The 26,760-nt window shown below is 48.2% G+C and overlaps 1 protein-coding gene across 2 annotated transcripts in view; it reads left to right on the top strand.

Moving 5' to 3' along the window:
• DOCK2 (dedicator of cytokinesis 2) overlaps nt 1-26,760 on the top strand; it is a 1,232,183-nt gene that overhangs the window by 859,064 nt on the left and 346,359 nt on the right. The gene's annotated exons all lie outside the window — the stretch shown is intronic.

The following is a 26,760-nucleotide window of genomic DNA, read 5'->3' as shown; positions in this document are numbered from 1 at the left end:
CATTGTACAGCAAAGACATAGACAACTTTATAATCACGCTATAGACTGCAATTAGGTACTGCTGGCAGTTTAATATGTGTTTTATAGGTGACAAGTTCCCTTTAAGCAAGCTACTGAGGTTTGTGGTACATACATTTTTTTCTTGAAAACTCTTTATCCAAATATATGAAAGTAAAAATGTTAAAAAAACAGAAACTAGCAGTATATGGTTGGCTGGTGGAGTGTACATGGGTTGGTGATGCAACTGGAAATAACTGGAGCCAAATGACACTAAATCTACTTTCACACTAGCGTTTCTATTTTCTGGTATTGAGATTTGTCATAGGATTCATTGTCAATGGGGACAAAACGTAACTGAACAGAACAGAATGCTCCAAAATGCATTCCGTTCCATTTGGTTGTGTTCCCAGCAAGCTGCGGTTTTCTTTCCTTCATGGGATGCAGAGCAAGACCGATCCATCATGACCCACAATGCAAGTCAATGGGAAAGGATCCGTTTAACTCAATCTGACACAATATAAAACGGATCTGTCCCCCATTGGCTTTCAATGGAGTAAATGACGGATCCGTCTTGGCTATGTTAAAGATAATACAACCGGATGCGTTCATAAAGATGGTTGTATTATCAGTAAAGGAAGCGTTTTTGCTGAGCCCTGCCAGATCCAGCAAAAATGCTAGTGTGAAAGTAGCCTAAGGCCGCATTTATATGGCAGATTTTGATTCGTTTCTTGCATTAGTAAAAGTAAAGCCAAAATCTTTACATAATGATCGAATTAAATATTTTTTATACAGTGTTTTTAGCTAAAGACAAGTGCAGATTCAAATCGAATAGAAATATACTTAATTACTTATACTTTTCTAAAGGATACATTTACACGAATGTGAGTGATGGCTGTTTTTGTAACAGCCGGCACACGGCTATTTTCAGAATCAGTTAAAGTCTATGGGGCTTTTCACATGGCTGTTAAAAAAAACTAGCAGCTGTTAATAAAATAGGAAATGTCCTATTTCTCACTTTTTTGACAGCCAGTCAGACCCAATTAAAATCAATGGACCAATTTGTAACAGCCGTTTAGACAGGAGTGCACCCGTCTAATGGCCATTAAAAACATGAGTGAGGAAGCAGGCAGGGAATAAAAAAAAAAGAAGAAGAATACTCACCTTACCCTAGGCAGTCTCGGGAACACTTGTTCCATACTGTACGCAGTAAGACCTGTGCTCCCAGAGTGGTGACCTCACATAATCATGCTGAGAGTGTAAGCTCCTACTTTCTCTAGTGAGGACCAAGTCTTTCCACACGTGCAAGTTGTAAGCTAAGTATTTTATTTTTTTAGTTTTTTTTGTCAGTATGAACAGGGGGCCATTATATATATGATGACACAAAGGGCGCTGTAATATATCTGGAGCATTATAGATAATAGGGGCAAAAAGGGGGTAATATTATATACTGGGGGAACTATTTGGGGACAATTTATGTCCTGGAGGCACTACAGAGCTGCATAATATATACTACGGACATTGCAGGGGTTGGGGGTATTAAAAAAAGCTTCTGAAATTCATAAATTTTTAACATCCATTTTTAGGATATGAATGTACCCTTAATGCTGGAACCACCTATGAATCAAAAATATGCGTCTTTCCAGGCTCATACATTTTTCTCATGTTTGGCTTATAAATGCTGATTCAAATTGCTGATCAAAATGTGTAACTGGATACAAGGGTAGGAGAAAAGTGGATATAAATCCTGAAGCAAAACTGTGTGTTAAAGGGGAATTCCAGTAAAAATATTATTTTGTTTAATTTTCAAACGTTTACCCAGATTAGGCAAAGCCTTAACCAAAATACATTTGATACATGTACTTTGATTTTGACTTGCCCAAATCCTGTGACCAGACGTTCTGCAGTTCTTTTACTTTGAGACACAAGAAGAAACAACTTCTCTCCTTGAGATGTCATCTAATCAGGTGGTCAGTGGGGTTTGGCTCTGTTCCAGGCTGTATCTTAGCATCATCCCTTTGGTCTTTCTCCTCATGCTGATTCATTAGAATAATTTTGGGGATAACACCCCCTAGCTGTGCTATATATTATGTGGCATGGCAATAAGAAGCCATCCATGCCTCCAAAAGAAGCCAGTGATCCATGCCCCCAGCTCCCAACAAACTCTGATTGGAGTCTAGCCCATGATCCTCTCTGTCACGGAACCATGAACCAGATGTACAACAAGAGATAAGTGAAAATAAGAAGGCTTTATTGAACATAAAGCTGTAAAGCAAAAGTCCAAACGAATGGTGAAACCGAAGCAGAGTCTTTGAGAGGCCAGAGATCAGGAACCAGAAGGGTAGTCAGACGAAGCCAGGATCAGGAACCAGCAGGGTAGTCAGACGAAGCCAGGATCAGGAACCAGCAGGGTAGTCAGACGAAGCCAGGATCAGGAACCAGAAGCAGCAGCAGTCTTAGAAGCATGTGAACACAGGAGGACCAAGCAGGGAACTGAAGCCACAGACCTCCTATATATATGAGCTAGGCATCCAGCTCCTCCCAGTGGGAAGGAGGAGCCGCAGGGTGGAAGGCTACAAGAAACCCAGAAACCAAGATGGCCGCCAGCACATGTCAAACGAAGGAGAACAGCAAGAAGGTAAGACCATGACAGTACCTCCCCCTCAAGGGCCCCTCCTCCGCGGAGCAAAAAACGGTTTCTGAGGGAAGCGTGCGTGGAAGGCTCGGAGCAAGGCAGGAGCATGGACATCTGCGGAGGGAACCCAGGAACGCTCCTCTGGACCATAACCACGCCAATGGACCAAAAACTGCACCCGACCGCGGACCAGGCGTGAGTCCAGGACATTGCTCACCTCATACTCCTCATGATTGCCCACTCGGACCGGACGAGGCCGAGGAACCGAGGAAGTGAAACGATTACACACCAGTGGCTTCAACAGGGAGACATGAAACACGTTAGAGATCCGCATGCCAGGAGGAAGCGCAAGGGCATAGGCTACCGGGTTTACCCTGCGAAGCACTCGGAAGGGACCAACAAAGCGAGGCGCCAGCTTGGGAGTGGGCACTCGAAGGTTGAGGTTGCGGGTGGACAACCATACACGGTCTCCGACCTGGTAGGAAGGAGCAGGCGCTCGTCTGCGATCAGCCTGGAGTCTCTGGCGCTGCGCAGAGACCTCAAGAGACTTCTGGATCTGTACCCAAGAAGCACGTAGGACGGAAAGGTGATCCTCCACAGCCGGAATATCCTGGGGAGAGAATACCTCCGGTAACACGGCAGGTTGGAACCCATAATTGGCCATGAAGGGAGACGTCCCAGAGGAAGAGTTCACCGCCGTGTTCCTGGCAAACTCAGCCCAAGGCAGAAGGTCAACCCAATTGTCTTGGTGATCGGAGACATAGCAACGAAGGAATTGCTCCAAGGCCTGATTGGATCGTTCTGCGGCCCCATTGGACTGAGGGTGGTAGGCCGAGGAGAAGGAGAGATGAATCCCCAACTGGGAGCAAAAGGCGCGCCAGAACCTGGACACAAACTGACTCCCCCGATCCGACACAATCTCCTTGGGCAAACCGTGCAACCGGAAGACCTCCCTGGCAAAAATCGTGGCCAACTCTTGTGCAGAGGGTAACTTCTTGAGAGGAACACAGTGGCACATTTTGGAAAACCGATCCACAATCATGAGAATGACCGTATGGCCTCGGGATGCAGGGAGGTCCACAATGAAATCCATCCCCAGGTGTGACCATGGGCGCTCCCCGGTGGCTATGGGTTGCAGAAGGCCCAACGGAAGGTGCCGAGGGGACTTACTCTGGGCACAAACGGAGCATGCCGCTACATATGCGGCGATGTCGGAACGTAGGGAAGGCCACCAGAACAGACGTGAAACAGCCCAGGACAGCTGATTCTTTCCAGGATGCCCCGCGGTCTTGGAGTTATGGTAGGTTCGCAACAACCGAGTGCGCAACTCCTCAGGCACAAAACATCTGCCGTTGGGTCTCCCAGGGGGAGCACCAGATTGAGCCGCCAAAATCTGCTCACCCAGGGGAGAGGTCAGGCTGGAGCGAATGGCGGCCAGGATCTGATTCGGAGGTATGACCGAAGTCGGAATCGACTCCTCCCTGGACAGCTCGGAGTACTGCCGTGATAGGGCATCCGCCCTGATGTTCTTGGAACCGGGTAGGTAGGAGACCACGTAATTAAAACGTGACAAGAACAGAGCCCATCTGGCCTGACGTGGTGTCAATCTCTTGGCCTCAGAAAGGTAGGTCAGATTCTTATGGTCCGTCAGGATGAGAACCGGAACCACCGAACCCTCGAGCAAGTGCCTCCATTCTTTAAGGGCCTGCACGATGGCCAATAACTCCCTGTCACCAATCTGATAGTTGCACTCCGCGGAAGACAGTTTCCGGGAGTAAAACCCACAAGGAAGCAGAGGACCCTCTGGTGTTCTACGCTGAGACAGAAGGGCGCCTACTCCCGTCTCAGACGCGTCCACCTCGAGGACAAAGGGCAACCCAGGGTTGGGATGCGACAGAATCGGAGCCGACACAAAAGCGGACTTTAGGGCCTCAAAAGCTCGGATGGCCTCGAGCGGCCAGACCTGGGAATTACTGCCCTTCCTGGTCAGATCCGTGAGAGGCTTGGCCAGCATGGAAAAGTCCCTGATGAACTTCCGATAATAATTGGCGAAGCCCAAAAAGCGCTGCAGGGAACGAAGACCACTGGGCTGGGGCCACTGTAAGACAGCCGAAACCTTCTCAGGATCCATGGAGAACCCCTCAGCGGAAATGATGTAACCTAAGAAGGTTACCTGGGATCGGTGAAATTCGCATTTCTCAAGCTTACCGAACAGCTTGTTCTCTCGTAACCGTTGCAACACTCGTCTGACATCCAGAATGTGGGCCTCCATGGATTCAGAATATACCAAGATGTCATCCAAATAGACCACCACACACTGCTGCAACAGGTCACGGAAAACATCGTTGATGAATTCCTGAAAGACTGCGGGCGCATTGCACAACCCAAAGGGCATAACCAAGGATTCATAATGACCGGTCCTTGTGTTAAACGCGGTCTTCCACTCATGGCCCGCCTTGATCCTTACCAGGTTATATGCCGCCCTCAGGTCGAGTTTGGTAAAGACCGTGGCCCCTTTAAGGCGATCGAACAGCTCGGAAATCAAGGGTATCGGGTAAGCGTTCTTGATCGTGATGCGATTGAGACCCCTGTAATCGATGCAAGGCCTCAACTCACCGCCCTTCTTTTTCACAAAGAAAAATCCAGCCCCTGCCGGGGACGAGGATTTGCGAATGTGTCCGCGTTAAAAGCGCCTCCCTCACGTACTCCTCCATGGCCTCATTCTCCGCTACCGACAGTGGATAGACTTTGCCACGAGGAGGAACGGCACCAGGTTGTAACTCTATGGCACAATCGTATGGGCGGTGCGGAGGTAGGGCAACCGCGCGCACCTTATCGAATACATCCCGGTACTCCTCGTATTCAGGAGGCAACAGAGAGTCCGAGGAAGTAAACAGCAACTTGACAGACCCATGGATGCAACTAGCCCCACACTGCGGTGACCACGAGAGGATCTCGGCCGATCTCCAATCGAAAGTCGGATTATGCTTCTGGAGCCAGGGGTACCCCAAGACCACCGAGTAGTGTGGAGACGAAATAACCTGGAGACAGACCGACTCTCTGTGAACGGCACCAATGGCTATCCCCACTGGAAGGGTCTCATGAGTCACGTGTGACGACAGAAGGGGTCTGCCGTCTATCGCCTCAAGAGCCAGTGGGGAACCTCGAGCCTGCAGAGGAATGGAATTGGCGGCAGCGAACACACTATCAATGAACAAACCACCAGCACCAGAGTCCACCAACGCCTGGGTCGTCACCGAGCCCCCGACCCAGGAGAGGACAACAGTGATCAGTGGTTTGTCAACACGGGAAACCGGGGACGAGGAGACTCCACCCAAGATCTGCCCCCGACAGGATCTCAGGTACGAGCGTTTCCCGGACGGTTCGGACATGCCAACCGAAAATGCCCACCGAGACCACAGTACATGCATCGACCCTCGCGTCTCCGGAGTACCCTCTCCCCCTCGGACAGGCGAGCAAACCCCAGCTGCATGGGTTCACCCCCAGACAAGTCATCCCCAGGAGGCGTGGGAGGAGAGGGAGGCACTGGTGGGACAGCAAACGTAGGCGCCAATCTGTTAGAAGACCTCCGCAGGCTCTCCTTAAAGGAAGGTCTCTCCCTGAGTCTGGTGTCAATCAAAATCAGGAAAGAAATAAGAGACTCGAGCTCCACTGGTAGGTCCTTAGCTGCAACCTCATCCTTCAAGGCATCCGAGAGACCATGAGAGAAAGCAGCGACCAGAGCCTCATTATTCCAGCCCACCTCTGCTGCCAGGGTACGAAACTCAATGGCGTATTCAGCTACGGATCGTGAACCCTGTCTGATGGACATAAGGAGCTTCGCAGCAGAGGCAGCACGAGCCGGCACATCGAATACCTTCCGAAGAGAAGCAACAAAACCGGAAAACTCGGCAACCACCGGATTGTTGTTCTCCCATAAAGGGCTGGCCCAGGCCAAGGCCTTGTCCGAGAGCAGCGAGATCAAGAAGCCCACCTTTGATCTCTCAGTAGGAAAGGCATGTGGCAGCAACTCGAAATAAATGCCCACCTGGTTAAGGAAACCTCGGCACTGAGTTGGCTCTCCCCCAAAGCGCTGTGGAAGAGGGGCAGAACAGACTCTGGCGCAACAACCGGAGCGGCAGTAGGAGCGACAACCGACCCATCGGCAACGGGAGCGAAATGAGCCGTGCGTTCAAGCAGGGTTTGCAACGCCACAGCGAACCGACCCAACAGGTGATCCTGCTGATCTAGTCTGGCAACCAGCATGGGTAGCGAGGATGGCCCTGTACCGTCAGAACTCATGGCTTGGTCCTAATGTCACGGAACCATGAACCAGACGTACAACAAGAGATAAGTGAAAATAAGAAGGCTTTATTGAACATAAAGCTGTAAAGCAAAAGTCCAAACGAATGGTGAAACCGAAGCAGAGTCTTTGAGAGGCCAGAGATCAGGAACCAGAAGGGTAGTCAGACGAAGCCAGGATCAGGAACCAGCAGGGTAGTCAGACGAAGCCAGGATCAGGAACCAGCAGGGTAGTCAGACGAAGCCAGGATCAGGAACCAGAAGCAGCAGCAGTCTTAGAAGCATGTGAACACAGGAGGACCAAGCAGGGAACTGAAGCCACAGACCTCCTATATATATGAGCTAGGCATCCAGCTCCTCCCAGTGGGAAGGAGGAGCCGCAGGGTGGAAGGCTACAAGAAACCCAGAAACCAAGATGGCCGCCAGCACATGTCAAACGAAGGAGAACAGCAAGAAGGTAAGACCATGACACTCTCTCACCTGATCCTACCGCTAGCAAGGATAGACGACGGATCCTTAATATTGTTAGGCAAGCAAAGCAGGAAAGGGAGGTGGATGTTATTGTCCATCTGGGGACAAATGATCTGGCTTGCAATGAGGTTTCAAAGGTGAAGGAAGCTTTTTACACACTTGGAAATGATATACGGGAGGTTGCATCAACTGTTTCCTTCTCTGCAGTTTTGCCTGTGCATATCCTTCAGCATGACAGGAAGATGCGCATTAAGGAATTCAATGTATGGCTTGGTGAATGGTGTCTGAACCAAGGGTTTGGCTTTGTGTCTCATGTTAGCTCTCATTGGAATGGAAAAGAACTGTACACGAAAGATGGTTTGCATCTTTCTCTCAAGGGAACGAATGTCCTCAGTGAACAGTTCCAAGTATTTGCTAAGGAGCATTTAAACTAGGAAAGGGGGGCAAAAGAGTGATAATCCAGCAGTCCGACTGCCCCCCGGAACAATGCCAGAAGATGCCAGTAGCACAAAGGTTAAGAAATAACAAGCTCAGATTCTTGTCTACAAATGCTCGCAGTTTAGGGAATAAGATCAATGAACTTGAGGCTTTAATGGCATCTAAGAATACAGATTTAGTGGCTGTTGCTGAGACGTGGTTCAATGGGAGTAATGACTGGGATATAACAATATTAAGGTTCTCTCTATACAGGAAAGACAGAGAAGGCAAGAAGGGGGAGGGGTGGCCCTGTATGTGAAAGATAGAATGAAATCTAATTTGATACAAGTTAGCGAGACCAATTTAGAGTCAGTTTGGGTAAACTTGCAGCTTGATAATCATAAGGTAACTTGTGTAGGTGTGATATATAGACCACCTAGACAAGTCAAAGAATTAGATGATCTACTAGTTGAGGAAATAGCTAAAATGACATTGAAGGGGGAAGTTATCATTATGGGAGACTTTAATCTTCCTGATGTAAACTGGAAAACCAAAATAGCTAGTTCTGCCAGGAGTACAGATATTCTAAATTCACTACTGGGATTATCTCTACAGCAAGTAGTTGAGGAGCCAACCCGGAAGGAGGCCATTTTAGATTTAGTATTCACAAATGGGAATTTGGTATCTGATATTACTGTACGGGAAAGCTTGGGATCTAGTGATCACCAGTCAGTGTGGTTTACTATAAGTACGGTCACACCACACAAAAACAAAAGTTTTAGATTTTAGAAAAACTGACTTTTCTAAAATTAGATTAGTGGTAAACGAGTCCCTATTAGATTGGAACAGTTTCAATGAAGTCCAGGAGAAATGGGACTACTTAAAAGTGGCACTATTGAAGGCAACAGAAAATTGCATTAGGCTTGTCAGTAAAAGTAATTATATAAAAATTAAAAAAAACGAGGATGACAGGCAAATTTATAAGATTAGGCCAAACAAGTTATAAGAGCTTCTAAAGCACAGGCAGAAGAGAAATGAGCTCAGTCAGTGAAAAAAAGCGATAAGACATTCTTCAGATACATAAATGAAAAAAGGAAACTAAAACAAGGAATTACCAAATTAAAAACAAAAGAAGGAAGGTATATGGAAGAAGACAAAGAACTAGCTGACTGCCTCAATGAATACTTCCATTCAGTTTTTACAAAGGAAAATGAAGGAAAAGGACCTCAGTTAGGAAAGAAGACTAATGAATCTTTTGATGCATGTGTCTTTACAGAGTGTCTTTACAAAGTCAGCTGTCTAAAATTAATACAAATAAGTCACAGGGGCCTGATGGGATACACCCAAAGCTATTAAAAGAGCTCAGCGGCTAACTAGCAAAACCATTAACAGATTTTTTTAACCAATCACTGGCAACAGGAGTCGTCCCAGAAGATTGGAAATTGGCAAATGTTGTGCCCATTCACAAGAAAGGTAGTAGGGAGGAATCGGGCAACTATAGGCCAGTAAGCTTGACATCAATAGTGGGGAAATTAATGGAAACCATACTTAAGGAGAGGATTGTTGAACATCTAAAATCCCATGGATTGAAAGGTGAAAAACAGCATGGGTTTACTTCAGGGAGATCATGTCAAACTAATCTTATTGATTTTTTTGATTGGGTGACTAAAATAATAGATGGCGGAGGTGCAGTAGACATCGCTTATCTGGACTTTAGTAAGGCTTTTGATACTGTCCCACATAGAAGGCTTATCAATAAATTGCAGTCTTTGTGCGTGGACGCCCATATTGTTGAATGGATTAGGCAGTGGCTGAGGGACAGACAACAGAGGGTTGTAGTCAATGGAGTATATTCAGACCATGGTCTTGTTACCAGTTGGGTACCTCAGGGATCTGTTCTGGGACCCATATTGTTTAATATCTTTATCAGCGAAATTGCAGAAGGCCTCGATGGTAAGGTGTGTCTTTTTGCTGATGACAACAGGGTTGATGTTCCTGGAGGGATACACCAAATGGAAAAGAATTTAGGAAAACTAGAGGAATGGTCAAAAATCTGGCAACTAAAATTTTATGTTGATAAGTGCAAGATAATGCACCTGGGGCGTAAAAACCCAAGTGCAGAATATAAAATCAGTGATACAGTCCTAACCTCAGTATCTGAGGAAAGGGATTTAGGGGTCATTATTTCAGAAGACTTAAAGGTAGGCAGGCAATGTCATAGAGCAGCAGGAAATGCTAGCAGAATGCTTGGGTCTATAGGGAGAGGCATTACCAGTAGATAGAGGGAGGTGCTCATGCCGTTTTACAGAGCACTAGTGAGACCTCATTTGGAGTATTGTGCACAGTACTGGAGACCATATCTCCAGAAGGATATTGATACTTTGGAGAGAGTTCAGAGAAGAGTTACTAAACTAGTACATGGATTGCAGGATAAAACTTACCAGGAAAGATTAAAGGACCTTAACATGTATAGCTTGGAAGAAAGACGAGACAGAGGGGATATTATAGAAACTTTTAAATACATAAAGGGAATCAACAAGGTAAAAGAGGAGAGAATATTTAAAAGAAGAAAAACTGCTACAAGAGGGGCAAAGGTTTAAGGCCTCTTTCACACGGACGTCATGTTTTTTGCCCGGATAAGATGACGGTGCGTTGCGGGAAAATGCACGATTTTTCCATGCGAGGGCAAAACATTGTAATGCGTGAGAAAAATCGGCATGTTTGGTACCCAGACCCGAACCTGGACTTCTTCACAGAAGTTCGGGTTTGGGTTAGGTGTTCTGTAGATTGTATTATTTTCCCTTATTATAACATGGTTATAAGGGAAAATAATAGCATTCTTAATACAGAATGCATAGTACAATAGGGCTGGAGGGGTTAAAAAAATAAATAATAATTTAACTCACCTTAATCCACTTGATCGCGCAGCCCAGCTTCTCTTCTGTCTTCTTTCTTCAGGACATGGGTAAAGGACCTGTGGTGACATCACGGCGCTCATCACATGGTCCATCACATGATCTTTTACCATGGTGATGGATCATGTGACAGACCATGTGATGAGCACAGTGACATCATCACAGGTCCTTTACCCAGGTCCTGAAGAAAGAAGACAGAAGAGAAGCCGGGCTGCAAGTGGATTAAGGTGAGTTAAATTTTTTTTAACCCCTCCAGCCTTATTGTACTATGCATTCTTTATTGAGAATGCTATTATTTTCCCTTATAACCATGTTATAAGGGAAAATAATAATGATCGGGTCTCCATCCCGATCGTCTCCTAGCAACCGTGTGTGAAAATCTCACCGCATCCGCACTTGCTTGCGGATGCTTGTGATTTTCACGCGGTCCCATTCACTTCTATGGGGCCTGCGTTGCATGAGAAACGCACAAAATAGAGCTTGCTGCGATTTTCACGCAACGCACAAGTGATGCGTGAAAATCACCGCTCATGTGCACAGCCCCATAGAAATGAATGGGTCCGGATTCAGTGCGGGTGCAATGCGTTCACCTCACCCATTGCACCGGCGCGGAAAACTCGCCCGTGTGAAAGGGGCTTAAAAGTAATATCAGGAAGTATTACTTTACTGAGAGAGTAGTGGATGCATGGAATAGCCTTCCTGCAGAAGTGGTAGCTGCAAATACAGTGAAGGAGTTTAAGCATGCATGGGATAGGCATAAGGCCATCCTTCATATAAGATAGGGCCAAGGGCTATTCATAGTATTCAGTATATTGGGCAGACTAGATGGGCCAAATGGTTCTTATCTGCCGACACATTCTATGTTTCTATCCTCATTGTGTTCTGTTTTCAGCACTGCCCACTGCACTTGGGGCTGATGAAATGTGCTTGTATCAAATCCACTCAAGTGAATGGGGAAAAGCTGTAATTACACTGCACCACTAGTACAATGTAGACAGCATGCACATAAACATTGAAGAGGATGTAGCACTCGCACAAGTGTCTTGACCTTCCCCCTTTTAAGTTCTTGAACACTTTGACGGAAATAGCAAATAATGTTAAGGAGACACTGACATGGACATGTTTTATTGTGCTAAGGAGGATCTTTCACGGGTCCTGACATTACAATATAAGTACCTGGCACTGTAGGGCATTATTTTATTAGATGCCATTGCTGTAATTTTCTTTTCAGCTTCGCTCCTCTGTTGCCCTGCTGTGCCCTTATTCTGATTTCTCATCCTGTATGCTAAAAGATAGCATCGGTACAGGGAGGAGGAGACCCAGCTTTTCTAATCTCCTTCTCCCTAGAGAAAAAGGCAGAAAAAAAATGTCACCTTCTCCCTGGCTGTGATGCGCTCCCCTGAGAAAAACTGGCATCTCCTCCTCCCTGTACTGATGCTATTTATTAGCATACAGGACGCAAAACCATAATGGGGGCAAAGTGGGGGAACAGAACAGCCAAGCTGAAAAGAAAACTACACTAATGACATCTACTAATAATGCCCTACAGTGCCAGGCACTTATATTGTAATGTCAGAACTGGTGAAAGTTCCTCTTTAACAAGCAATGTGTGCACTGTGTACAGTGTGTTATGCTTTCATATTAGAAAGCTTCAGAAAATTGTTCCTTCTTGGCAGATTATATTTAAACATGGTGTGGAAAAAAACGGTGGCTGTTTGAGACCAAGCATCCAAAAATTATGCTTCAATGGGGCAGAATGCCTGCCCATATTTATACATGCGCAAGCAGTAGCCATACGATATAGAACATGAAAGTAGGCAGACAGACAGTGGCACGATGGCAGCAGCAGCTATAAGGTACAGAACATAATGTTAGGGCTCTATGCCGGAAGAATCCTGATCAGGATTATCCCCATGCATTCTGAATGGAGAGAAATCCGTTCAGGATGCATCAGGATGTCTTCAGTTCCAGAACGGAACGTTTTTTGGCCGGAGAAAATACCGCAGCATGCTGCGCTTTTTCCTCCGGCCAAAAATCCTGAAGACTTGCCGCAAGGCCGGATCCGGAATTAATGCCCATTGAAAGGCATTAATCCGGATCCGGCCTTAATCTAAACGTCGTTTCGGCGCATTGCCGGATCCGACGTTTAGCTTTTTCTGAATGGTTACCATGGCTGCCGGGACGCTAAAGTCCTGGCAGCCATGGTAAAGTGTAGTGGGGAGCGGGGGAGCAGTATACTTACCGTCCGTGCGGCTCCCGGGGTGCTTCAGAGTGACGTCAGGGCGCCCCAAGTGCATGGATCACGTGATCACATGGATCACGTCATCCATGCGCATGGGGCACTCTGACGTCATTCTGGAGCACCCCGGGAGCCGCACGGACGGTAAGTATACTGCTCCCCCGCTCCCCGCTGCTACTATGGCAACCAGGACTTTAATAGCGTCCTGGGTGCCATAGTAACACTGAACGCATTTTGAAGACGGATCCGTCTTCAAATGCTTTCAGTTCACTTGCGTTGTTACGGATCCGGCGGGCACCTCCGGCAAATGGAGTGCACGACGGATCCGGACAACGCAAGTGTGAAAGAGGCCTTAGGCAGGCATAAAGAGGCAGAGCCATGATGAACACCATAAGCAAGGGCAGATCTATTCATCGGCCTCAGGAAGAGGAGTGTGAAAATCCTCAAGCATCCATTGCTTGGTCATTTTGACAAAAGTGATGTTTTGTACTGTACACTGAGAAGGACAACTTTGCCCATTTGGGTCTCATGATACCCCCTGCTGTGCTGAAAACCTTCTCTAAGATGACACTGGAGGCTGGATAAGACAGAACAGAGAGAGCATACTAGGCCAGTTCGGGATACTGTTCCATTCTGTCTACCCAGAAGTCCATGGGATCAGGGGACACAGTATGCGCTAGAAAAAGGTCAGAGTTTACATAGGACTGAAACTGGGTGTTAAGGGAGAGACGTGGTAAGCGCTAGGAACAGTTTTTCAGAAAACTTTAAATTGTAGAATATTGGATAGGGAGAGTGCATGGACAGTGTAGGGAGATAATAGGGAGAGTTTTAGACACTGCAGGAAGAGCATACAGAGACTGCATGGACAGTGCAAGCTGAGTGTAATCCACATTGATATTTAGCAGTTTCTGTTAGCCAAACAGTTACTGTGATTTAGTGTTACAGCACGGTCTTATTTAATACTGTGTAGTCAGTGCAAATAAATTGATTCTTCGCACTGCAGAGTTGGCCATGAGTTGATAGTCGTTTTTTGTCAGAAAAATTATTCTGAAGGGTAGACACACAGCGATCCCTTGAGTGCAGCCCCGCACATGTAAGGACACCACAGAACAGTTAGTGCTGGATGCCATTTGGCATAGCGTTCAACTTAGCATCATTATTAGGACACGGTTACAGATGCAAGGAAAAACTTTTTAACTGCAGCCACTTTAATTAGACGTTATTGGATGCCTGTTTCCCTTACAAGGCTGAGGAGGCATAACCTGCACCTGTCGGCGAAGGGTAGACACACAGCGATGTCTTCAGTGCAGCCCCGCACTTGTAAGGGCATCACAGAACAGCTAGTGCTGAACACCACTTGATCTTCGGAGACGTTGGACGCGGACCGCCTGGGGTCAAATAACTCCTTGATTTCGGGTTAAAACTCAAACTTGCTGGATGCATCAAACATGGCTACTGGATTATTTCCTTAAATGGGTTGTCCGAGTTATGGAAAAAAAAGATATAGCACTGTAAATCTAATGGTCAGCGATATATAACTAAGCTAAGCAAGTTTTAGGCAAAAAAATAAATCTATTTCCTCATTTCCCTGGTTCTCTTCTGGCCCTTTGTTTACATGCAATAAAAACAATCTCTGCCCCTCCCCTGCACTGCTAAGGGAGTGAATACAAAAGCTGCCCTGAGTGACATGTCTGCCTGCTGGGAGACTCTGCAGCATGTTGTATGTGTAGGACTACAAGTCCCAGCTGTATAATGACACTGCTAAGGGAGTGAATACAAAAGCTGCCCTGAGTGACATGTCTGCCTGCTGGAAGACTCTGCAGCATGTTGTATGTGTAGGACTACAAGTCCCAGCTGTATAATGACACTGCTAAGGGAGTGAATACAAGTACTGCCCTGAGTGACATGTCTGCCTGCTGGGAGAATCAGCAGCATGTTGTATGTGTAGGACTACAAGTCCCAGCTGTATAATGACACTGCTAAGGGAGTGGATACAAGATCTGCCCTGAGTGACATGTCTGCCTGCTGGGAGACTCTGCAGCATGTTGTATGTGTAGAACTACAAGTCCCAGCTGTATAATAACACTGCTAAGGGAGTGGATACAAGTGCTGCCCTGAGTGACATGTCTGCCTGCTGGGAGACTCTGCAGCATGTTGTATGTGTAGGACTACATGTCCCAGCTGTATAATGACACTGCTAAGGGAGTGAATACAAAAGCTGCCCTGAGTGACATGTCTGCCTGCTGGGAGACTCTGCAGCATGTTGTATGTGTAGGACTACAAGTCCCAGCTGTATAATGACACTGCTAAGGGAGTGAATACAAGTACTGCCCTGAGTGACATGTCTGCCTGCTGGGAGAATCAGCAGCATGTTGTATGTGTAGGACTACAAGTCCCAGCTGTATAATGACACTGCTAAGGGAGTGGATACAAGATCTGCCCTGAGTGACATGTCTGCCTGCTGGGAGACTCTGCAGCATGTTGTATGTGTAGAACTACAAGTCCCAGCTGTATAATAACACTGCTAAGGGAGTGGATACAAGTGCTGCCCTGAGTGACATGTCTGCCTGCTGGGAGACTCTGCAGCATGTTGTATGTGTAGGACTACAAGTCCCAGCTGTATAATGACACTGCTAAGGGAGTGAATACAAGAGCTGCCCTGAGTGACATGTCTGCCTGCTGGGAGACTCTGCAGCATGTTGTATGTGTAGGACTACAAGTCCCAGCTGTATAATGACACTGCTAAGGGAGTGAATACAAGTACTGCCCTGAGTGACATGTCTGCCTGCTGGGAGAATCAGCAGCATGTTGTATGTGTAGGACTACAAGTCCCAGCTGTATAATGACACTGCTAAGGGAGTGGATACAAGATCTGCCCTGAGTGACATGTCTGCCTGCTGGGAGACTCTGCAGCATGTTGTATGTGTAGAACTACAAGTCCCAGCTGTATAATAACACTGCTAAGGGAGTGGATACAAGTGCTGCCCTGAGTGACATGTCTGCCTGCTGGGAGACTCTGCAGCATGTTGTATGTGTAGGACTACAAGTCCCAGCTGTATAATGACACTGCTAAGGGAGTGAATACAAGAGCTGCCCTGAGTGACATGTCTGCCTGCTGGGAGACTCTGCAGCATGTTGTATGTGTAGGACTACAAGTCCCAGCTGTATAATGACACTGCTAAGGGAGTGAATACAAGTACTGCCCTGAGTGACATGTCTGCCTGCTGGGAGAATCAGCAGCATGTTGTATGTGTAGGACTACAAGTCCCAGCTGTATAATGACACTGCTAAGGGAGTGGATACAAGAGCTGCCCTGAGTGACATGTCTGCCTGCTGGGAGACTCTGCAGCATGTTGTATGTGTAGAACTACAAGTCCCAGCTGTATAATGACACTGCTAAGGGAGTGGATACAAGTGCTGCCCTGAGTGACATGTCTGCCTGCTGGGAGACTCTGCAGCATGTTGTATGTGTAGGACTACATGTCCCAGCTGTATAATGACACTGCTAAGGGAGTGAATACAAAAGCTGCCCTGAGTGACATGTCTGCCTGCTGGGAGACTCTGCAGCATGTTGTATGTGTAGGACTACAAGTCCCAGCTGTATAATGACACTGCTAAGGGAGTGAATACAAGAGCTGCCCTGAGTGACATGTCTGCCTGCTGGGAGACTCTGCAGCATGTTGTATGTGTAGGACTACAAGTCCCAGCTGTATAATGACACTGCTAAGGGAGTGAATACAAGTACTGCCCTGAGTGACATGTCTGCCTGCTGGGAGAATCAGCAGCATGTTGTATGTGTAGGACTACAAGTCCCAGCTGTATAATGACACTGCTAAGGGAGTGGATACAAGATCTGCCCTGAGTGACATGTCTGCCTGCTGGGAGACTCTGCAGCATGTTGTATGTGTAGAACTACAAGTCCCAGCTGTATAATGACACTGCTAAGGGAGTGGATACAAGAGCTGCCCTGAGTGACATGTCTGCCTGCTGGGAGACTCTGCAGCTTGTTGTATGTGTAGGACTACAAGTCCCAGCTGTATAATGACACTGCTAATGGAGTGGATACAAGAGCTGCCCTGAGTGACATGTCTGCCTGCTGGGAGACTCTGCAGCATGTTGTATGTGTAGAACTACAAGTCCCAGCTGTATAATGACACTGCTAAGGGAGTGGATACAAGAGCTGCCCTGAGTGACATGTCTGCCTGCTGGGAGACTCTGTAGCATGTTGTATGTGTAGGACTACAAGTCCCAGCTGTATAATGACACTGCTAAGGGAGTGGATACAAGAGCTGCCCTGAGTGACATTTCTGCCTGCTGGGAGACTCTGCAGCTTGTTGTATGTGTAGAACTACAAGTCCCAGCTGTATAATGACACTGCTAAGGGAGTGGATACAAGAGCTGCCCTGAGTGACATGTCTGCCTGCTGGGAGATTCTGTAGCATGTTGTATGTGTAGGACTACAAGTCCCAGCTGTATAATGACACTGCTAAGGGAGTGGCTACAAGAGCTGCCCTGAGTGACATGTCTGCCTGCTGGGAGACTCTGCAGCATATTGTATGTGTAGAACTACAAGTTCCAGCTGTATAATGACACTGCTAAGGGAGTGGATACAAGAGCTGCCCTGAGTGACATGTCTGCCTGCTCGGAGACTCTGCAGCATGTTGTATGTGTAGGACTACAAGTCCCAGCTGTATAATGACACTGCTAAGGGAGTGAATACAAGTGCTGCCCTGAGTGACATGTCTGCCTGCTGGGAGACTCTGCAGCATGTTGTATTTGTAGGACTACAGGTCCCAGCTGTATAATGACACTGCTAAGGGAGTGAATACAAGTACTGCCCTGAGTGACATGTCTGCCTGCTGGGAGAATCAGCAGCATGTTGTATGTGTAGGACTACAAGTCCCAGCTGTATAATGACACTGCTAAGGGAGTGGATACAAGATCTGCCCTGAGTGACATGTCTGCCTGCTGGGAGACTCTGCAGCATGTTGTATGTGTAGAACTACAAGTCCCAGCTGTATAATAACACTGCTAAGGGAGTGGATACAAGTGCTGCCCTGAGTGACATGTCTGCCTGCTGGGAGACTCTGCAGCATGTTGTATGTGTAGGACTACAAGTCCCAGCTGTATAATGACACTGCTAAGGGAGTGAATACAAGAGCTGCCCTGAGTGACATGTCTGCCTGCTGGGAGACTCTGCAGCATGTTGTATGTGTAGGACTACAAGTCCCAGCTGTATAATGACACTGCTAAGGGAGTGAATACAAGTACTGCCCTGAGTGACATGTCTGCCTGCTGGGAGAATCAGCAGCATGTTGTATGTGTAGGACTACAATTCCCAGCTGTATAATGACACTGCTAAGGGAGTGGATACAAGATCTGCCCTGAGTGACATGTCTGCCTGCTGGGAGACTCTGCAGCATGTTGTATGTGTAGAACTACAAGTCCCAGCTGTATAATAACACTGCTAAGGGAGTGGATACAAGTGCTGCCCTGAGTGACATGTCTGCCTGCTGGGAGACTCTGCAGCATGTTGTATGTGTAGGACTACATGTCCCAGCTGTATAATGACACTGCTAAGGGAGTGAATACAAAAGCTGCCCTGAGTGACATGTCTGCCTGCTGGGAGACTCTGCAGCATGTTGTATGTGTAGGACTACAAGTCCCAGCTGTATAATGACACTGCTAAGGGAGTGAATACAACAGCTGCCCTGAGTGACATGTCTGCCTGCTGGGAGACTCTGCAGCATGTTGTATGTGTAGGACTACAAGTCCCAGCTGTATAATGACACTGCTAAGGGAGTGAATACAAGTACTGCCCTGAGTGACATGTCTGCCTGCTGGGAGAATCAGCAGCATGTTGTATGTGTAGGACTACAAGTCCCAGCTGTATAATGACACTGCTAAGGGAGTGGATACAAGATCTGCCCTGAGTGACATGTCTGCCTGCTGGGAGACTCTGCAGCATGTTGTATGTGTAGAACTACAAGTCCCAGCTGTATAATGACACTGCTAAGGGAGTGGATACAAGAGCTGCCCTGAGTGACATGTCTGCCTGCTGGGAGACTCTGCAGCTTGTTGTATGTGTAGGACTACAAGTCCCAGCTGTTTAATGACACTGCTAAGGGAGTGAATACAAGAGCTGCCCTGAGTGACATGTCTGCCTGCTGGGAGACTCTGCAGCTTGTTGTATGTGTAGGACTACAAGTCCCAGCTATATAATGACACTGCTAAGGGAGTGGATACAAGAGCTGCCCTGAGTGACATGTCTGCCTGCTGGGAGACTCTGCAGCATGTTGTATGTGTAGAACTACAAGTCCCAGCTGTATAATGACACTGCTAAGGGAGTGGATACAAGAGCTGCCCTGAGTGACATGTCTGCCTGCTGGGAGACTCTGTAGCATGTTGTATGTGTAGGACTACAAGTCCCAGCTGTATAATGACACTGCTAAGGGAGTGGATACAAGAGCTGCCCTGAGTGACATGTCTGCCTGCTGGGAGACTCTGCAGCTTGTTGTATGTGTAGAACTACAAGTCCCAGCTGTATAATGACACTGCTAAGGGAGTGGATACAAGTGCTGCCCTGAGTGACATGTCTGCCTGCTGGGAGACTCTGTAGCATGTTGTATGTGTAGGACTACAAGTCCCAGCTGTATAATGACACTGCTAAGGGAGTGGCTACAAGAGCTGCCCTGAGTGACATGTCTGCCTGCTGGGAGACTCTGCAGCATATTGTATGTGTAGAACTACAAGTTCCAGCTGTATAATGACACTGCTAAGGGAGTGAATACAAGAACTGCCCTGAGTGACATGTCTGCCTGCTGGGAGACTCTGCACCATGTTGTTTGTGTAGGACTACAAGTCCCAGCTGTATAATGACACTGCTAAGGGAGTGAATACAAGTGCTGCCCTGAGTGACATGTCTGCCTGCTGGGAGACTCTGCACCATGTTGTTTGTGTAGGACTACAAGTCCCAGCTGTATAATGACACTGCTAAGGGAGTGAATACAAGTGCTGCCCTGAGTGACATGTCTGCCTGCTGGGAGACTCTGCACCATGTTGTTTGTGTAGGACTACAAGTCCCAGCTGTACAATGACACTGCTAAGGGAGTGGATACAAGAGCTGCCCTGAGTGACATGTCTGCCTGCTGGGAGAATCAGCAGCATGTTGTATGTGTAGGACTACATGTCCAAGCTGTATAATGACACTGCTAAGGGAGTGGATACAAGAGCTGCCCTGAGTGACATGTCTGCCTGCTGGGAGACTCTGCAGCTTGTTGTATGTGTAGGACTACAAGTCCCAGCTATATAATGACACTGCTAAGGGAGTGGATACAAGAGCTGCCCTGAGTGACATGTCTGCCTGCTAAGAGACTCTGCAGCTTGTTGTATGTGTAGGACTACAAGTCCCAGCTGTATAATGACACTGCTAAGGGAGTGAATACAAGAGCTGCCCTGAGTGACATGTCTGCCTGCTGGGAGACTCTGCAGCATGTTGTATGTGTAGAACTACAAGTCCCAGCTGTATAATGACACTGCTAAGGGAGTGGATACAAGAGCTGCCCTGAGTGACATGTCTGCCTGCTGGGAGACTCTGCAGCTTGTTGTATGTGTAGGACTACAAGTCCCAGCTGTATAATGACACTGCTAAGGGAGTGGATACAAGAGCTGCCCTGAGTGACATGTCTGCCTGCTGGATGACTCAGCAGCATGTTGTATGTGTAGGACTACAAGTCCCAGCTGTATAATGACACTGCTAAGGGAGTGAATACAAGAGCTGCCCTGAGTGACATGTCTGCCTGCTGGGAGACTCTGCAGCATGTTGTATGTGTAGGACTACAAGTCCCAGCTGTATAATGACACTGCTAAGGGAGTGAATACAAGTACTGCCCTGAGTGACATGTCTGCCTGCTGGGAGACTCAGCAGCATGTTGCATGTTGTATGTATTAGCTGTACAATGACACTGCTAATACACACAGGATCTTCCCGCTACCTGCAATGCTCTGCAGAACTTCTCTTTCAGCTCCTGTGCCCAGCATTTGTCTCCTCACTGCCTGCAGCTACACAGTAAACAATTCAGCCCTGAGTCTGTGTAGCTGAAGGGGTTAAGAATGCTGGGAGAGAGCAATAAGCAGCAGCCGGCAGTGTAGGGGGGCGTGGCCAGCACAGTGACATCTCGTGTACAGATCTCTCAGGCTTGTGCACGAACATTATCAGAGCAGGGAGAGAAGCTGACATCACAGGTCATGTGACCCTCAGTGAAATCTGAGAAACCAGCTGTCACGGCCTTTGCTGTGTGTGCCGTGACACTGGTGCCATGCTTGCTGCTGCCAGTGGCAACGTGTTGCTGTTATGGCATGCGGTCGCAGTGTCTCGGCTTTGGCTGTGTGCGCTGTGACATGGTTGACACACATGCTGTTGCCGGGGGCAACGTTGTGGCTGGTGTGTGAATTTCCCCTTTAAGTTGTGGCCTTCCCCTGTCTGGTGCAGTAAGGGTTAACTACCTTGCTGGGTGTGGTCACTAGGTGCTTCTTATACCTGTGGCTTAAGGTCAGGAGTCAGTTGTACTCCAGCCTTGGTGTGTGCTGGAGTTATGCTCCTTGTCTGGTTGTTCCATCTTCCAGTGTGAGGGCCACCTAGTGGGACATCGATGTCTCCAGTGATGTCTTCCCATTCTATCCTCCATGTTCCCCTACCTTACCTGTGTGGATGTTTGGTGTGGGTTTATGTTCAGGGTTTGCTGTCTCGTCTTGTTGTTGTTACATGTCTGGTAAGTTGGCGTTTTATGTCCAGCTTGTATGCAAGTCGTACCCTGTTAGTTGTGCCTCCGGAAGGGGGCTCCATGGTTTCACGCCCCCATCCACAAATACTGCTCTTCTATAGGAACTTTGTCACAGGGTCATTTTGAAAATAACAGGCAGAGGATGAGGCAGGCCATTCCGCAGGGGTAGTAGGGGTTGGGCAGTGGCACCAGGCCGGAGCCTAAGTGGGAAGAAGCAGAAGGTGCGTGCGATTACGTCAAAGGATGCACCAGAGTTGGTTGAGTGGCTCACTCAGCCTTCAGCTTCTGCACTCTCCTCATCCTCTCTGTCTGCACCCTCCTCACTCCCTGCTGTGTGCACCCCCAAAGACACCACCACCACCAGACCCCCTCCACTCGAGTCAGAGGAATTATTTTCCCATCCATTCCCAGACCATACTGATGTGCAGCCATTCTTGGCATCGGATCAGGAAGAGGAGGTAGCAACGGCTGCCACCCAGCAGTCTGACGACAGTACCCAGATTAGCCCAAGGACGGAGGTCCCTGCTGTTGCTGCCTACTCCGGAATCTCTAATGTCAGTGGTGGTGAAGGTGACAATGATGAAATGTCGATGGATGTCACGTGGGTGCCCACAAGAGAGGAATAGGAGAGGAGTTCAAAGAGAGAGACAGAGCAGCAAATAGGGGGTAGAAGGAGGAAAAGCAGGCAGAACTCACAGAGCACAGGAGGCAAAAAGCAGACTGCAAATGCATCTGGAGCGAGCCATCCACCACGCGCAGTCACATCTGGTGCTCCCAGGACACCGGCTCATGGCTCCGAAGTGTGGGCTTTTTTTAGCGTGTCCTCTTCTGACAATAGTGTTGCCATCTGCAGCCTGTGCTGTCAACGCATAACTCGCGGTAAGCCCAACACTCACCTAGGGACGACCGCCTTAAGAAGGCACCTGGCCTCCCATCGCCGAGCCCAGTGGGAGCAACACCGTCAGAACCTACAAAGCCACACTCCCGGCGCTCCATGTCCTGCGTCTTCTTCTTCTCCTACCAATTTGTCCTCCACTCCACCTTCCATCATGCCATCGCCATTCATCTGGCAAAATGCAGGATTCCGTGGCCCAAATGTTCGAACATAAAAAGTTGATGACGTCGGATAACCCTCTTGCCCAACGGCTGACCGCTGGCTTTTTGGAACTGCTAGCCCGCCAACTACTGCCATATAAACTGCTGGACTCGGAGTCCTTTAGAAAATTTGTGGCCATTGGCACACCGCAATGGAAGGTCCCTGGAAGGAAATATTTCTTCCAGAAGGGGATCGCAGAGCTATATGGCCACGTTCAGTGGCAAGTGAATGTATCTCTGGCACACAGTGTCAGTGCCAAAATGCATCTGACCACAGACACGTGGTCTAGCAAACACGGGCAGGGAAGGTACATAACTTTTAGTGCCCACTGGGTGAACCTTCTAAAGGCTGTCAAGCATGCAACTTGTGGCACCCGTGTGGATTTGGTGTTACCGCCACGGATTGCATGCAGGTCTGCCTCTTATTTTCCTCCTTCTACTCCATCCTCCGTCTCCTCCTTGGCTGACTCCTCCTTTTCCACTGCTACCGCCTCTTCCTCTGCACCCCCAAAGCTCATGCCATGCTGTGCTGCGGCTGTTGTGCGTGGAAGCCAAGAGCCACACTGGTCCTGCACTCCTTTAAGCTTTGCGGTCACAGGCTGACAAGTGGCTAACCCCACTCAATTTGACAGTTGGTAAAGTGGTGTGCGACAATCTTGCCAATCTGCTAAGTGCTCTGAAACAGGGCAAAATGACACATGTGCCATGAACTTAGTCGTGCAGCTATCTGTTGCCAAATACCCTGGGGTCCAGGACTTCTTGCTGCAGGCCAGTAAAATCTCTGGCCATTTTAGAAGATCCTACACTGCCATGGCTCGCCTTGCTGACATTCAAGGCAACACGACCTGCCCCTCAGATGTCTGATTTATGACAGCCCGACACTCTAGAACTCCACATTGTGTATGCTTGATAGGCTGCTCCAGCAGAAACATGCCGTTAACGACTACCTGTTTGAACTCTACAGCAGGACAGGTTCTGGGGAGCTTGGTTTCTTTTCACCGCGCCAGTGTTTGCTCATGCATGACGCATTGCAGACTTCTGCAGCCATTTGATGAGATCACCAAACTGGTCAGTCGCATCCAGGGAGCTATTAGTGACATTGTGCCTGAAGAGGAGCCAGGGCTCTCCACCGCTTCCAATTTAGTGCAAATGGTGGCTTCATGCTCCAGTGTTTCAAGAGGGACCCCCGTATAAAAAGCATAAAGGGCAAGGACCAGTACTGGGTGGCAAGTACTTAGACCCCGGTACAAACACAAAATGGTAGACATGTTACCAGCATCACAGAGGGCAGTCAGAATGCAGCATTTCCAGGCCCTGCTGCGAGAGATGCTGCATTCTGCTGTTGCAGGCGCTGGCAGAAGAATTTCCACCCACAGAGAAACAGTTGCGGGTACCAATCCTACCGTGCATGCAAGAAGAGGGCGGTTTGAAGATGTGTTGGTCACTTCGGATATGAGATCATTCTTGCAGCCAACCCATTGACAGCCGCCCTCCGGATCCAGCCTCAGGGAACGCCTAGAACAACGGGTGTCAGACTACATTGGGTTAACAGCCGATGTGGACGCTCTGAGAAGCGAGGAACCCCTGGACTACTGGGTGTGCAGGCTTGACCTGTGGCTATAGCTGGCACAATTTGCCATGGAACTCTTGGCTTTCCCCTCGTCGAGTGTCCTGTCCGAAAGGACGTTCCGCGCAGCAGGGGGGGATCGTCACAGATAAGCGCACTTGCCTATCTCACAACAGTGTGGACTACCTCACATTTCTAAAAATGAATGAGGCATGGATCTCTGAGGAATTCAACACCTGTGTGGCGACCAGGTTTAATTGAATTTCCTCATGCTAGCCCACACATATCCTCCACCACCCAGAAAAAAGAATGGTTCCTGTCTTATTCTAAATACAGCGGCATAAACAGCCTTTTCTGTCCGGTGAATTCCTAATGTTTGGGGCCTGTACTCCACTGGAGGAATTCAACACCTGTGACGACCACGTGTTATCGAATTTCACCTCTTATCATTTGGGGTTTATTAAAGAGGGGGGATTTTGTTAGCCATGTTTTTAATATAAAAAAAATATTTTTAGTTCTTTTAAACATATGTATGTGACCTGTATTTGTACTGGCCTACAATAAATTTGTTATCCAATGACTGGGGCCTATACTCCAATGACCTGCAGTACAATTGTTATCCAGTGACCGCCTAATATACCTCCAGCCACATAATCACTTGTTCTTTTCTGTCCGGTGAATGCCTAATGTTTGGGGCCTGTACTCCACTGGCCTGCAGTAAAATTGATATCCAATGACCTTCTAATATACCTCCAGCCACATAATCACTTCATCTTTTCTGTACGATAAATGCATAATTTTTGGGGTATATAATCTAACTGGCCAACAGTAATATTGTTATACGATGACCGCCTAATGTACCTCCAGCCACATAATCACTTGTTCTTAACTGCAGGTGAATGCCTAATGTTTGGGCCCTGTACTCCACTGGCCTGCAGTAAAATTGTTATCCAATGACCGTCTAATATACCTCCAGGCACATAATCACTTGATGTTTCACTGATTGGAGTCAGTAAGGAATTTTTTTCCCCTTAAGTGGGGAAAATTGGCTTCTACCACACAGGTGTTTTTTTTTTGCCTTCCTCTGGATTAACTAGCAGGATAACAGGCTGAACTAGATGGTCAGATGTCTTTTTTCAGCCTTATAAACTATGTTACTATGTATTCCTCAGTGCTGGTGGATTCCTGTTGAAGGCCTGCACCCCAGCATCAGCCATGCTGGATGCGCTTCTCGTCTGCAACAAGATACCTTCCCCAGTCTGGTGAGTGGGGCCAACTGGACTCTGCCCGTTATGTTCCTGGGGCCTATGCAGTAAAGAGGGTACCTTGTGCACAGCCCCGTTCTCCCCAGCACTACTGCCATGCCGAGAAGGACCTCCAGCTGGACCTGACTGGGTGGAGCCCGCAGATACTGGTCCTGTTTCCCTTTTGCTTGCTGCCGAGGAAGTGGAACCGAACCCCCCACCCTGCTCTGAATATCGCTGCACTGTAGGATTCCTCCCACGATGGAAGGACCTAGAGAGAAGCTACCGTCCTCCCCCCCCCCACCCGTCGCAAAGGGTCCCCGCGGGGGCTCCTTATCAGGGGCAAGACTCCAGGGGTCTCCTCAGGGCTCAGGTTTGCCGGTGGGCATGCCTGCTGCAGCCGTCTAGAGCTAGGCTGCGGCACATTGTCTTCCCCTGCAGCTCTGTTTAGCACACTAGCCAGCCACTCCAGCAGTCAGTCGGGTCCCCAGGCTTCCACTGCTGCCCGCAACTGCCTGATCATCTCTTCCAGCACAGACATGGCAGGTATGATTGCTAAGCTCGTTCCCTGCAACCTGAAATAATGCCCGTTGTCCCCAGGCACCCCGCATTTGAACCGGCCGCTCCGCCCCCTTCTCCCCTCCTCCTTACCCAATAAAGATATACCCCTAACCGGCCCCTCCTCACCAAAACCCGTCATTACGCCCTCCCCATAAGCTCCGTCCTAGTCCGGCCTCACTTGAATCCTATTGAGAATCTCTGGAGAGATCTGAAAATGGCTGTCTACCTAGGGTCTCCACCCATCCTGTCTGAAAATTCCCAAATGCAGATGTGCAAACCTTGTGGCATTATACCCAAGAAGACTGGAGGCTGTAATCGCTACCAAAGGTGCTTCATCTAAGGGTGCTTTCACACTAGCGGCAGGACAGCCTGTCGGATCCGTTCTGCCACTATTTTGCTGTGCCGCTGGACTGCCACTCCGTCCCCATTGACTATAATGGGGATGGGGGCGGAGCTCCGGCGCAGCAAGGCAGTGCACGACGAGAGGCCGCCGGACTAAAAGGTCAAACATGCAGTAATTTTAGTCCGGCACTG

Source organism: Bufo bufo, chromosome 1 (genome assembly GCF_905171765.1).
Source record: "Bufo bufo chromosome 1, aBufBuf1.1, whole genome shotgun sequence".
Lineage (NCBI taxonomy): Eukaryota > Metazoa > Chordata > Amphibia > Anura > Bufonidae > Bufo > Bufo bufo.
The sequence above is the reverse complement of the archived record's forward strand: the minus strand, read 5'-3'. Positions and strand labels throughout refer to the sequence as shown.